Source organism: Gastrolobium bilobum, unplaced genomic scaffold (assembly GCF_033153095.1).
Source record: "Gastrolobium bilobum isolate Gb01-03AN ecotype WA unplaced genomic scaffold, APGP_CSIRO_Gbil_v1 utg4364, whole genome shotgun sequence".
NCBI lineage: Eukaryota > Viridiplantae > Streptophyta > Magnoliopsida > Fabales > Fabaceae > Gastrolobium > Gastrolobium bilobum.
In genome coordinates, this window is record NW_026898973.1 from 554,326 (window position 1) to 570,328 (window position 16,003).

A 16,003-nucleotide genomic window follows, 5' to 3' on the forward strand; every position below is an offset into this window, starting at 1 on the left:
ATGTTAATTATACTGACACCATGATTTATTATATATTTTCTTTAAATTAAAAAATTTGCTTAGAAAATTATATTTACTTTCTTTGATTTATTATTTTTAAAGTGACTTTGTGTTTTGATATAAAAATAGGCGAGACATATATAATTTTTTAAAAAGAAGGATATCAAAATGTAGGAATAATGCATAAAGTAGCATATTAAACATGTGTAATATTATTTATGTATCTTATTATTTATGATATGTCACTGAGAAAGTCTCTAACATAAATAATAATAAGATAGTCACACCAAACAACTAAAAATGCCATGACATATAAGATAAACTTATACTAGTAGACCTTATACATCATATCAAACAAGCACTTAGTTTACTATCATAAGACACTCCATATATAAACTAAGTTAACCTATATTTTCATTGGGGGTTTTGTTTGTCCTTTAACATCACATGGTAAAATTTTCTACACACACAACATTTTTGTGGGGCTCGCATTTCTTGAAGCAAAAAAAAAATTAAAAAATCTAAGGCACGAAAAACGAATCTTAATAACATGACACAATCATTTTTCCTACAACATATATAAAACCCATTTTCATTGCATGAACAAATCATTGCCAATTAGAATTGTTAACTTTTTTTTTTTTTTTTTTAATAAATGGTATAATGGAACAAAGGTGTTTGATATAATTAAAATTCATATAAGAAAAATCAAATATTTTGTACTTGTAACTCGGATAATCATTTTTACAATTCCTATACGTACGCTTATTATTAAGCTTAATATAAATTTAATACAATGATAGTTACAGAACATTTTGAGTACTAAGGATCGACAACTTAAAAGAATGCAGAAAGCCAGTTGAAACATAAAATGAACGATGAGAAACAATTAAAATTAAATGATTATCGATTCACACTTCAGAAAAAGTTAGTTTCCCTTCACAAAATTGCTCAAGTTGCTAAAGTATCTGGATCGAAGGAAAAACTTCATATTACTGGGCGCAATGAAAAATATGTGTCACCTTTTAAGGCAATACATTTTGACGTGCTTTCAGTCGAATATATTACAAGTTTTATTTATAATTTTTTTTATAGGGTACAATATAATTTTTTCTCTTATATAATTGTTGTTTATGTCGAGTTATTTTATTATATTAAAACAAATAAAAAATATTCTCTCATATATATGTAATATCTCCCACAAAAGTAGGTTAATGAACGCATCATTTATAGTACTTTATATGCTTTAATCCTTTCAACTTTTGATCAATTCATTGATAAAAAGTAGCAAGTGATGAATAAAATGCTTGTCCCTCTAAATGCTTCGTCATCATGTATAGCTGTAAATGTTTACTTTGTTTGGAAATAGCTAGGGGACCAGCAACAGTTGTATAGCTTTTGGGTCAGGCAAACATTTCAATGAATGGACTTACCTAATTCCGTGTACCACTCAACCATATGTTGCATGTTCGTTCTTTCCCTAACTCAGTGATGCAAAGGATGCTATTCAATTTGTACCATCAGCCTATACAAATTGTGGGTCTCCTATGACGTGCAATTTTGCCATACATAATGAAGTTATTCTTCAACTCTTACCTGTAATTATAACTTAGCTTCTTAAGACATTCTCATTTCCTCTGTTCTTCGGAGGTCGAAAGGTTTGAATTCATGTCACCTTGATTCTCTATTCAACACTCCCCCACCCACCCCCAAAAAAAACAAAAAACAAAAAACAAGAAAGAAAAAAGAAAGAATAAACCAAAACAAAATTAATGTTAGCTAAATTACTCTTCTGCTTCCTCCTAGATTTTGAAACAAAATTGGAATTAGTTCCACCGACATTAGAATTATTCTAACTACCACAACATTCTTTGATGCTTATAATCTTAAAAATATACAGTACCCTTTTCATTACAAATAATTTTTTTTTTGATAAACTTCAATGAATAGAGGTGTCATTTCATATGAGAAAACTTTTATCAATTTTAACAAAGATAATCTAGTTAAGGAAAAATATGTTATATTAACTTGTTAACAATTGACAAATTTAGTAGGAGAAACAACTTATGCTAAGCTGACAACTTTAAAGACCAATTTGTATAGACAAAAACTTTTAAATATCAAAATAACACAAGTAATAGATTAAGTAGTATATAAGAAAACAAGAGGATATTTATCTTGGTGTATTTGCAGCATCGAGATTAATGAGACTAGAGAGAGGTGATTTTGTGGTTTGGTATCAGAACAAATAAATCAAGAGAAAGTGAAGTCCTTGATGTCTACTATGTCAACTCACAAGACAATAGTGGGTGCCGGGAAGCAATAGCCCATTATCCTTTTCAACCCGAAAAGAAAGGCCCAAGAGTTCTTGTGTGCAACAAGCACATTTTATGCTCTCTTTTTTTTTTGGAAATTGTTGCAAGATTATTCTCCATTCGAAAGTCAAAGACTAATATATTTGAGGTGGAGAGATCACGCGATCGTGGATACAACCTCTCCCAATAAAATCTTTTCTATACACATGGCCAGGAATCGAATCCTTGACAACATACTTAAATGATCTAGCTATTTACTATATGTGCTTTTGTTAGTATATTTATGCTCCTTTTAAAACTGATATAAAGCTACTTTTAGGTGATTAATATGAAATGGTATTGTTCATGTGGTTAATCATAAAGATGAAAAAGATTTAGCACGGATATATAGGCTCTTTGACCAATTAGGGATATATCCCATTTAAATATATCAATTTCGTATCTGGTTGAGAGATATTACCGTTTGGGGTCTTTTAGTGTCGTGAGGGGACTCAACGACTCGAAGTTACCCCAGCAGCACTCATGTAATTTTGTTTTTCCCCACGCACTCATTAGTTTTTTTTTCTTAAGTGCCGGAACCTCTCCCTTACGACACTCAATTTAAATTTTATTTATTTATTTTTTAAGTCCACATCTGCCTACGACACTCATTTTAATTTTTAATTTTTTTTAGAGTGTCGTCCCCCTTAGGTAACTTCGACGGCATGCCAAGTGGCACAACCCCAGCCGTCCAAGCCCCACATGAACCGTTTGTATTTAGCTCCATGTTTCTCTCTTTCATTCTCGTCTTTATTCATATTTATAGTAAGATTTCAGATCTTTTTCGACATTGTAGCTCTGTCTTTTTCCATTCGCAACATTCTTTTCTCCTTTGTTTTTTTTCCATTTGCAGCAGCATTTTGTTCTCCTTTGCCTTTTTTTTTTCATTTGCAGGCAAACAGTTACAGCAAAGTCTTTGCTCTTCCAAAACAGAACAACTCTCTTTATCAAAAGGCAAGTTAACATATATATTTTTTAGTAATTAATTAAAATCATTTATTTTTTGTAATTATTTTAGATATTTGACATAATATTTAGAATACACTAATTTTTGTACTAACACAAACATGTGCAATTAATTATATTTATATATTTGTCATAATAATTAGTCATTGATAAGTAGTGTTTAATATTGTAATAATGTATTTAAAATAATTAATTTATAAATATTTAGGGTTTCTTTTAATTAGAAATAGTTTTTTATAATTTTTTAAACTAATTCTATTGTGCTATCCTAATAACATAGGCATGCATAATTAATAATTTATAGAGATTTTACGTAATAATTAATTTTTTATATTCATGTGTAATTAATTATATTTACATGTTTAACATAATAATTAGTCATTGACGAGTTGTGTTTAGTATTTTAATAATGTAATTAAGAATAATTAGTTTTTTATTAGTATTTAGGGTTTCTTTTAATTAATAATAGTTGTTATAATTTTAAATTAATTCTTTTGTGCTATCGTAATAACATAAACATGTATAATTAATAATATAAAGAGATGTTACATAATAATTATTTTTTATGCTCACATGTAATTAATTATATTTACATATTTGACATAATAATTAGACATTGATGCGTAGTGTTTAGTATTTTAATAATATAAATTAGAATAATTTATATTTTATTAATATTTGGGGTGTTATTTAAGTAGTAATAGTTGTTATAATTTTAAATTAATTATTTTGTGTTATCCTAACATAGGCATGCTTAATTAATATATAGAGATTTTACATAATAAAATATATTTTTATGTTTTTGTGTAATTATTTATATTTAGATATTTGACATAATAATTAGTCATTGATGAGTAGTGTTTAGTATTTTAATAATGTAAATTAGAATAATTTATTTGGTTTATCCTTTTTCTAATTTTTGTAAAACATCTTATTGTATAATGTTTTTCTTGTTTTGTTCTAGATATGGGGTTAATTTATGCAATCATATATTACAATGGTAGAATACAAGAAGGTGCTACAGGATGGACATTTGAGGGGCAAACCAAAGGTATACAAATACATATTACAAAAAAAAAAAGGTATACAAATACAATGTGGGGTGGGATTGCATGACTTAAAATCAAAGATTGCAGAGAAATTAAAGCTTTGTCCCAATCAATCTGTGTCTCGGTTAACCGGCTAGTATCGTACAATAGAAAAATTTATTGTGCCAGAAATTGCTGATGATGGAGATGTTGATGTGATGTTCAATCTGTTTCTACAACAGTCTTTTCAACAATAGTCTGCAATGACGATGCTTGAGTTGTATGCCAACATTGCTTGTGCAGGTAGTTCTTCATTGTCGGTTGCGTCATTGGATCTAAATTTGCCACATTTAGATGTTCCATCACATCGCTGGCAAAATACAGCTACAGAGGAGGAAGACGGTGCAGCTCACGTGGATGTTGATTTGGGTACCTCTGATGAAGATGTATATGAAGAAGTTCCTCCTGAGGGTAGTGACTCTGATGAAGATGTAAATGAAGAAGTTCCTCCTGGGCGTAGTGACTCTGATTGTGATGTGGACACCAATAACGTCGAAAATGTCATCCCGACTGGTTAGTTATTTAACTTTTTGATTATTGTATTTTACATGTTATATTCATGTGTTACTTGAATGTGATAGAGTGTTAGTATGTGTAGGTCAATCTAATACTCCATTTTGGAATGTGAGTCCGCACTATTCTTGCATTAATTGGGAACACCAGATCAAGAACAAATTGTTGATGGGGGAAATGATGGTTCTTGGAAAATGGGGAATGAATTATATGTTAATCAAGAATTTGAAAGTAAGGAAACGGTACAGAAGGTAATCAAATGTTATTGTATGAAAAATTATCACATTGCTTTTGTGGAGGAGAGCAAAAAAAAAAAGCTTCTTATGAAATGTGTTAATCATGTTGAAGGATGTCCTTGGAGGGTGCGAGCAATGTTACCGAGATGGCAAGATCGATGGATTGTTACTAGATTGGGAGGCAAACACACATGTGTGAACCTTTATCTTTTGCAGGATCACAGACAACTCGATTCTGACTTCATTTGTTCATGTATTCTAGGTATGACTACAAAAAATATGTGTTTGTGTAAGAAAAATATTGATGGTATAATGTGCTTGTACTTAACGATTGTATTCCATAATTTTTATCAGGCATGGTTCAGGTGGATCCGTCAATTAGCATTGCACTTATTTAAGAGAGAATTTCTAGACTTAATGGTTATAAAGTGTCCTATCGATAAGCCTGGAAGGCCAAACAAAAAGCCATAGTTAAGTTGTTTGGTGATTGGGAAGATTCATATGCTTATCTGGAAAGATGGTTAAAGTACATGTTTTCGTTTGCTAGAGGTTCATTTTACGGGATTGATCAACTTCCGTACATTATGGACGGTGAGATAGACGATTCTCGTGATATGTTTCATCGTGTTTTTTGGACATTCAAATAATGTAGTGATGCCTTCAAATATTGTAAACATGTTATACAAATTGATGGCACTCATCTCTATGGAAAGTATAAGGGGGCAATGTTGATTGCAACTACGCAAGATGGTAACAGTCAAGTGCTTCCGCTTGCTTTTGCTATTGTAGAATCAGAGACACTTAGTGATTGGTCATGGTTTCTACGACTGCTACGTCGTCATATGAATGATATGCAAGGTATATGTCTTATATCAGACCGTCATATAAGCATAAAACAAGTAGTAGCAAACAATCCTGAACTTTGGGGGGGCTCCACATGCCTATCACGTGTACTGTATCAGACACATTGCTAGCAATTTCAACCACAAATTCCATAATGTTCAATTGAAGAAGGACTTATTGTATTTAGGTATGATTACATAACTTATTCCATAATGTGTGTCGCGGTAGAACTTAACTTTGTTGTAATTTATGTGTAGGGTGCATAGCTTCCAGGAAACATTTTGATCGATTATTGACGAAATTCCGGGATCGTAAACCAGAGATTGTTGCTTGGATTGAGGGTATCTCAAAGGAGAAATGGGCTCTTGCATATGACCAAAGGGGTAGGCATTATGGGCATATGACTACTAACTTGTCAAAGACTGTGAACAAAGTGCTAAAAGGTATATGAAGTTTGTCGATTACTACTATTGTGAAATTCACCTACAACAGATGTGTTGAATACTTTGTTATAAGAGCAAGCCATGCTCGTCAGGAAATAGCTGCTGGCAACAAATATTGTAAGGTTATTTTTGAGGAGATGCAAAATAACCAAGAGGCTACGTCTACACACATTGTGCGCAATTATGACCCTAATGGACACAGGTTTGAGGTTGAAGAGGCTTTTAATTATTTTACACAGACAGGTGGTCGTGTTGTTTCAGTTGATTTGACCACACCTAATTGTCAATGTGGAAGGTTTACCGTGTTCCACTATCCAAGCTCTCATGTTATTGCAGCGTGCAGGTTTTGAAAGCTTGATTTTTATAAATATGTGGACCCGGTGTACTCACTTCAAAACATTTTCAATGCTTATTCTGCTGAATGGTACCCGATTAAGGATGAAGATTTTATTCCACAATCTGAAGGTCGCATTTTATGTCTTAACCCTGCATCAATGCGTCCGAAAGGTAGACCAAGATTAACACGTATAAGGAATGAAATGGATGAGCGAAAGTCGCAAAGACGTAATGTTAAATGTGCATTTGTAGGCAAGTTGGTCACACAAGGCGTACATGTCCTACATGGGAGTCATCATCCAACTAGTGAGAGAGATTATTTATTTTTCCTATAGTTGCAACGCTTTCCTTGTAAGGTTAAGCACTTTAACTAAGAACTACTAATGTTGTTAACAATCATGAGTTCTCATTTGATAAAGTTGTCAACAATAAAAATTGAGTTTCTATAAAAAGTTTAAGCCATAAGATTTTTGTAAGAATCACTTGTGGATTTATGTTATAGCCTGACATGTGTTTTGTTGCTTACAATAGTTTCGACTGTGAGCCTATAAAGAGCTATATTATTTGCAATGTTTATTTATGATGATGTTGAACCAATGAATGAGTACACAATCATCCCTGCGTAATTGGCAGCATCATGGTTACACATAAATTCATTGCATAGGTCTTCCTCTCAGGCGGATATTGCATTTTGGGCTACTTATAATTTTTATATTATTTTGCTAAAAAATTAAAAATAATTGTAACTTAAATTGTATATTTTTTAGTTATTGAAATTTTAATACCATTACCTTATTATGGAAAAATATTTCTCCTATCATATAAATATTCCTCCTATCATTAAAATTCTTTTGCATAATTTAGCACTTCACTCTAATATATATAATGCCTCCAACAACCTTTTTTCCTTAAATCAACCACAGGCAAAGTGAAACAATGACGCTAAGGTTCTACCATGGTTTTAACCAAGGTGTCAATAACAAGAGTTTCCTGCATAAAATGGAAACTTAACATAAACATAAAATATAAGAAGCCATTGGGAAAAAATAAAAAGTTAGAGAAAAAACATCTTGCTAAGACAAAGAGCATATGAGATTATGAGGTCAAATAGCACAACAAATGCTGCATTTATATTACAATTTCCTCAAAATAAATTCTCTGAAAAGACAAAGAACTTTCTGCTTCATCTTCTATTCTTTCATAGAGTTATTGACTAGCAACAGAAAAAAAATTTATATGAATAGTCCTTATACTAAAGCTATATGAATCTATTAACGAATCTCAATGAACTTAAGCATCAAATTGAAATCCATTCACACAGAATTAGCTTCAATATCTGTAGTGCATGATGATTTCTAGAAATTGCAGTTGAACCAAATTTGTATTAATCTTTCGACAACAGCACCATAAATATAAGATAGCTTAGTGCACTCAACACAAACAAATGCAACTTTGTTACTTTTCTACAAACATAATATTCAACTTATGGGAAACACACCAGCCAAGAAAAAACACCAGGCCACTCAGTTGCTGATACAAATGAAAACAAAAGTACTTAGCCATTAAGAATTGGTGTAAATAGAAGCAGCAAAATGAATATGAATGATGAATAGATTAATAAAAAGAAAAAGGATCAAACAAGTTTCTAAGTAAGAGAAGCAAAAATGCAAAAACATTACTATAAGTTGTCAAGTACACAATATCACAATCTGATTTATAAAATAATACATTTCAAAACAGTAATATGATTGATCTATGCGTTCCTTATTCAATAACCCACCCTCATATGGCATAATATCACGGGCAATTATAAAATTGAGTTCTGCAATATCAGCAAATGTTACGTCCTATGCTAGCATGCCATAACAAAATAAGCATTAAATTTATGTTCCATCTTCTACTATAAATCCCTAATTCAACTCCAAACATATATTGGAATGTAGCATAGAAAATAACAAAACTATATTAGATATTAGGAGGCTATGTCTAGAGCCGTCAAAATGGGCCAGCCCGGCCCGTTAGGCCCTAGCCCACACGGATCAGGGCCAAAAAGCGCACAGGGCCAAAACACTCGCATATTAAACAGCTCGCACGGGCCAAAATATCATATAACCCCACGGGTTAGGGCCAGCCCGCGGGCCAAAAATTAATTTAGAAAAAAATAATTATAAAATTCAGAATCCCAAAATTTAATTCAACACTTCTTGATAAATGATAACTTTAACCCGAAAAAACACAGCTAACAAAACCGACTCTGTAACACCCCTTATATATCCGGTTTGTTATCATATCATCGTATTAAGCCACGCTTAATTTAAAAATGTGGAATATCTTTTTCTGTTCAATTATGACGTCATTATCATTAGCCAAGTTGAATTACTTAATTCATTTCATAAAACATCGTCTGTATGTAAATTGCAAAAGACAACTAACTGAAATACCTCATAACATAGATGTGAGTATCTAAGTCACGGATCTACAACACGTAGTCCGGACAATATCCTGATACATTACTAATTACAACTAGAAACAACTAAGCATAAAGTTAAGTCAAAGTGGCATAGACAATCCCCATGCTCACCCAAATAAGGCAACAATGCCCCACAACAGTCTCAACAATAATATCATGAAGCTAAAAGCATAAGAGGCAACAGTCAATATCCAACATCCAACATAAGTAGCATAACATCATATAATCAGCTAAGCTCCGGCCTCCTGCCGCTAGAGGTCTCAACCCCCGCATTACCTGAACCTGAAATATGTGCCCCAAATGTTGGGTGGGATCTCTAAAAAGAAATCTCAGTAAGACAAGGGGTCCTTAAGGATCTTCCACCCCAAGCTCACTTACACGAGCATTATAAGTTCAAAAGCATTTAACAGTATAAGTTCCATAACTATGCAGTGCAACATATATTCATGACATGTGTGTTTTACTATTCTACTGGCCAGAGAAATGCAGGACGTACGTCTACAACCCCACAATAAGTACAACGAACACCGCTTGCACCTCACCCACAGCCTCACCATCTTGTATGTCTCCACATACTCAGGCTTACCGTATAGGTGGAACACCACATGCATATCATAAAGGCATTCACATATAACAACTCAACAACATTTCAACAAATCATATATCTTGAAAACAACATCATGCATATAACCATACCCCCATGGGACATGGTGGAACCAATAATGGCTAAACCGAGGACACGAAAGCTTACCTTGCAAGCTAACAATCTAAGCCAAGAGTTCAACCAATCTCAAAGCCCAAACACAGCAGAATCACAATCTGTTTTGGACCAACAATCATATAAAAATCATACTCAACAAGTATAAGACACAAGGACAACGTCTTTCCTTTACGTTTTACGTCTATAGGCTTCTCACAAAGTCACAAGCCCTTAATCACTTAGATTCTGACTTACATTAATCATTACAGAAGTCCACAGTAGCCAATCATGGGACCACAAACCCAAAATAGCATTCTGTATGAACAGTACCTTCACTGTTCACGAAAACCCAGAATATCCGGATATTTGTCGGGGGCATATCCGGATATCAATATCCGGATATTTCGCGACAGAATGTAGTTCTGCATTTCGCGAGATATCCTTCCAAAGGTTGGGTTTTTAACCCATTCCAACGTCCAAGCATGCATTTTTACACTTCTTTAGGTTCATATACTGGGTGGTAACTTGCTTAATTCATTAAACATGCCAAGACATCTCTTTTAATCATTAAAACTCATGATCAAAGGTTGGTAACACTTACCCAAGCTCAAAACAGAGCAACAATGGCTCTTGGAACTCTCCAAACTGACTCAAAGGTTCTGACTTTGAAAGTGCACGAAAATGGCACACCACAATGGTTCTCTCTTCACAAAGGTTGCTCCTTGAAGCCTCCAATGGCATGAACAAGACTCCACAACACCCAAACCCACAAGTCAGCCCACATAATACTCCCTAACAGCACCCTCCACTCAGCAAGAGCTGGACCTCAACCTCACACTACATTCACTCAAGTGTTTACAATGTAGATGAGGAAGAAATCAAGTAAAAGGTGACAACTTGGTGGTTTATCAAAGGGAGGAGATCATGAATATAAGGGAGGCTGACCACAACTCCAAAACCCACGTAGAACTCAGATTATGGCCCAGGGTTCTGTGCATAAGTTGTATTTATAGTTCACTTAAGTCTTAATCGCACTGTATTAGCGCTAAATGTTACGCTTAGCATTTTAATCTCAAACTTAGGATTCTGAACCTACTCATTTTTCTAAGATTTGTCAAATTTTTATTTTATTTTTCGCAGGACCTTTCCGGTACGCGCTTTTCTATAGCCAGTATCAGTTCTGGCACCAGTTCTCATTATTTTAACTTGAAACTTGTTTTACAAGTCCTATATATTATTCTAGTAATATTTCCACACTTATTATAATTTTCCGGGATACTTCATCGGTACGCATTTATATCGAGTAGCAAAACCGGTATCTGCACTTTCCGTCCGAAAAGTGACTTTCAGCATTATTACTCACTTATTAGAATTATCTAAGCCTCATAATAATTATTAGGGTCAATTATGGAATTATTTCCTAATTTCACATAATTAATTAATTAACTTCCTTAATTAACGGTGCGGGTTCTTACAGACTCTGTAGTCTAATATTTCTCATTTTTTAGGCATCTTATAAACATGCTAATAAACCTTATCCCATGCTAATAAATGGTCTATCTTTCACCAGACTTGAGAAGTTAATTAAAAAATAAATGCACAAGCAAGCTCACAACACCATGCCCTGGAAAATTTGTTGTAACGTTTTCATGAAGTTTTTTTGTCTTTAGCATGGAATAAGAAAAGGCTTAAGGAGTATAGTAATTTATTAAACCATAGGGGAAAATAAAAAAAATTTGAATTTTGAAAACGATCGAAGTGGGGTTAAAATCAGTAAAACAAATGCGTGTCTTCGAAACTGATGCATTAGTACACGTAAAAGGTCACCAACGTGGTTCGTTACCTTCAATAAGATTTTGGGTTTTTAACATAAAGGAGCCATCAAGAAACATCAAGAAGAAGAGGTTTTGATTGATGGTTGCAGTTGAACGTATAATATGCTTCCACTCAAATGAACTGAACAACTGGCAAGGTGGATGGTTCAATACTTAAATATGAATTACAAATCAGTAATTCAATTAGACACTGACAAATAATTTCCATCGCTGTTAAGCTAAAAGTTAATATTTGTTTTCACTACCCTCCATTGGTAACTAGTACATATATTTGATTCACAAACAAAATAAATTCAATTAGCAATACTCCTAATCACTCTGTCAGCTAGCAAAAACACAAACTTTACAAATAAGAAACATATATTGCACTATGTACAAAACATGCAGCTTTTGGCATTCTTTACATCTCAAAGCCATAGTTTGAATACCCAAATCTACCTATTCAACATGACTTACTTTCTTCCTCAACTCGACTTCCATTGATCTCCTGCCCACAACACCATGCCCTGAAAATTTTGGAGTGTATAATGAGATCTAACAGTATAACCTGAGATCTAAAATTAAAAATAAAATCCATTTGGTTACATATGCAATGAGATCTAACAGTATAAACCGAGATCTAACAGAAAGTACCCCTAATAAGAAGCAAAGAAACTTGAACACTGCACAGATGAATTATGCCTACAACTATCGACCTCCTTAGAACCTCTATGCCCCCATTAACTTCTTAATTCTCTGAAAAATCAAAATAATAATAACAATAATTTGAAAAAAAAAATCCTAACCCCACTTATTTCCTAAACAAAACTGGGCAGAACATCAATACAAAATCCAATATCAAAGACCTAACAATTAATATGAACTCAGAAAACCAATTGCAGATGCTATAAAATGTGTTAAACATAATTTTCTCAAAGGTTGAAGTTCTTAATTTCCAAGAAAATTTACTTAATTAATACAAACAACACACGATATCTTGGTTTCATGTCCAATTGCCAAAAAAGAAAATAAAATAATTAACACCCTAAATCTTGTTCAATGGTAAGCGAAAAATTAAATTAAATTACCAAGAATTCCAATTCAATGTTCACACATTATATTGTGCCCAATTAAATTACACAGACTGCGAAAATCTTACCATAACTTATGAATATTTAGAATAAAGAAATAATCTCAGCTCCAATTTGTGAAAATCATAAAAAAGAAAAAACACAAAAGAAAACGACATTGTGTTGGAGTGAAAAACCCTAATGGTGAAGATTGTGTGAAGGGGAATGAAGAGCGAAAGCCTAAAGTTAAAGTCAAAGGGTTAAAGATAGATACATGTGTCAGATGGGTGATGATGGAATATAGTATTTGGAAGATTCATGAATCGCATTTAACACTAAGGAATATCATGTTCAAAAACCCTAATTGGTGCTTAAGACCCTGAATTGATCAACGAATGCCTCATTGAGGGTTGTCCGCGGGTTAGCCCAACCCTACCCAATAAATGATGGGGCTATATAGGGCTGGGGTTGAAAAAAGTCCCCCAAGATATGGGGCTGAAATTTAATAGGGTTATATGCAGGGCCAAACAGGCTGTCCCACGGGCTTGAGCCCAATTTGACAGCTCTAGCTATGTTGATAGGATGGATCATTATTAGCAAATCAACATTGCAAGTACCTGTGATCACAAAGTCTCATCACTATGATCATGTATAGGGCACGAACCCTGTGATCCGATGTTACAGCATGGGAATCATCGATGACACGCACGCCGATCTGGCTGCCTGCGTATTACATACTCTTGGTCCATAGGCATGCTCACATTGTCCTGATCCATAGGCATACTCACAATAAAGTTTTTTGATGTCCCTGACTGTAACATGTCAGTGACTGCTGGTGCTTCTGGCGATATGACCGACTCACTAAACTCGTTAAATGATGCAAACAGGAAGGTCAATGATGCTTGTTCCATCACGATTCCACGCCATGGGACCACATGATCAGATGATGGAGCCAACCCGAACCGATAATCATCTGTAGAAGACAATAATGATGGTGAATGATGATCTGCTATTGAATAATGCAGGACTGGAGAATGATGTGCTGACGAATGATGCTGGACTGGTGACTGATGGTTAGAAGATCCTGAGGGCAGGAAGGTGACACATGATGAGAAGGTGGCTCATGATCCGATGTATATGTATCATCAGGATTAAAAATAAGATAGTGACAGTCCCGCAGCTTCAACGTAAAACATACCATAACCCCTAGGAGGAAGACGGGGAAACTCCTATATAACATGCTCAATTTGGGGTCTATGAAGTGCTAGCCCCTTCCTTTCCTTCCAGGTGTGAGGTATTCGATCACCAACATCGATGAGCTGTGATAATAACTACGTAGGTGCAGATGCTGGCTCACCAGGATATGATACGCGATCATACTCTGCCTGCTTATTGAGCATATGCTTAACAATTATTTGAATCTGATCATTTGGCTGATGTGTTTGCAGCATGTAATGAACACATTGAAGGCGATCTGTCTGCATATAAGAAGGGATAATAATTATATAACGATTGTAATCATTCTTATAAGGCAATAATAAATCTAATAAACAACATCTCTCAACTCACTAATAAACCCGAGTGACATGTCTTCCTGGTGATCCATCGTCTAGTGATTCCTCTATACCACACCATGTAATCTAAGTTAGGCCCTAATATGTGGTCACGTGGATGAGGTGGAGAATTCTGAATTGAATCATCTCTCTGACTCCATCGTTGTACGAACTATTGCATTTGACGAGGCCAGGGCACGTCAGGCTTTCCCCTCAATGTAAGGTGGTTCACTTCTTGCGGTTGTAAATATTGTTGAGGTATATGCTGAAGCATCCTAAATTGCCTCATAACACGGTCAGGTTGATGGTACTCTATAATCTGAAAACAAATCATTGACGTGATTGCTCTCCAACGATCACTCAATTCCTGAATGTGATCTGACAAATCAATCTTTGCATATGGAGTCTATATAATCTGCACAAAAATAATAGTTGAAAAAATTACAATACAAATAAAAATATAAAACAATAGACATCATTAATGCAAAATAAGTGGTAAACATTTTGCAAGTACCTGGTGCTTGGTCATCTTATCAAACCTCTCTCGATACCAAGATACATCGTGAAAAATCGTCTTATGACCAGTCCATCTACATAATATAATATATCTACAATAAAATTGTCTTTTGACATGTCAGATTAACATACCTTAGACCAACAAGTGTGCTATCGTCAAACTCTGAGAAAAGTGGAATAGTCTCTAGAGCGATAGTAAAAAAATCTAGCTCAAGCCCACATCTGCAAAACTACCAATGCACCGGATATTTAAACTCGATCAGGTGAGGTGGCTATGCACAACTCCCGATAAAGGAAAGCCAACATTGTCGATCCCCAGCTAAATCGTCCACATGCCTCCCAGTCACTAAAAAAATGTAGATATCGGAGGCGTACCTTACCACCATTGTGATCCATAAGTAAAAAGCCTCTGATAAGGCGTAATACGTATGCTCGCGTAAATAAGAGAAGATTCTCTTCATCCTCCATCCATTCCTCAACATTTGCAAAATTTACATCCAACCATGAAGTATTAAGAGTACTACCCTTAAAATTAGATGCACTCGGGGTCCTCCCAAGCAGTTGTGGTACCAAAGCTCTACACTCTCGTGTTTCAGACATGCCAGTATCAGGTTCACCGTCCGTAGGAAGACCTGTGATCATTGTAATATCCTCCAGTGTCATAGTAACCTCTCCCGGAAGCATATGAAATGTATGGGTCTCTGGTCTCTATCGCTCAACTAGAGCAGTGACTAATGCACTATCAATTTTCAAACCAATAAATATTAATCAAAACAAAAAAATTATTTTGTTTGATAATTTTTTTGTTATTTAATATATGTAGCATATAAAATACCTCCATACGGCCCATCCGAGCAGCGCCAAAAAAATCGGCATGGCGTAAATAAGGTACAATAGGCTCTGAAATAACATCCAACCCCGCCAGTCGTCCACTTCTGACATTCAGAGATTTATAATCTCATTCCTCCATCCAGACAACCTCTGATCAGTGTCTAGATTGCATGAATAATGCCAAATTGTTGCGAGGGTCGGGGTGAAGACGTCTCTCAAATGAATCCTCATATGCCATCACTAATTAAAAAATACTCATTAAACACTATG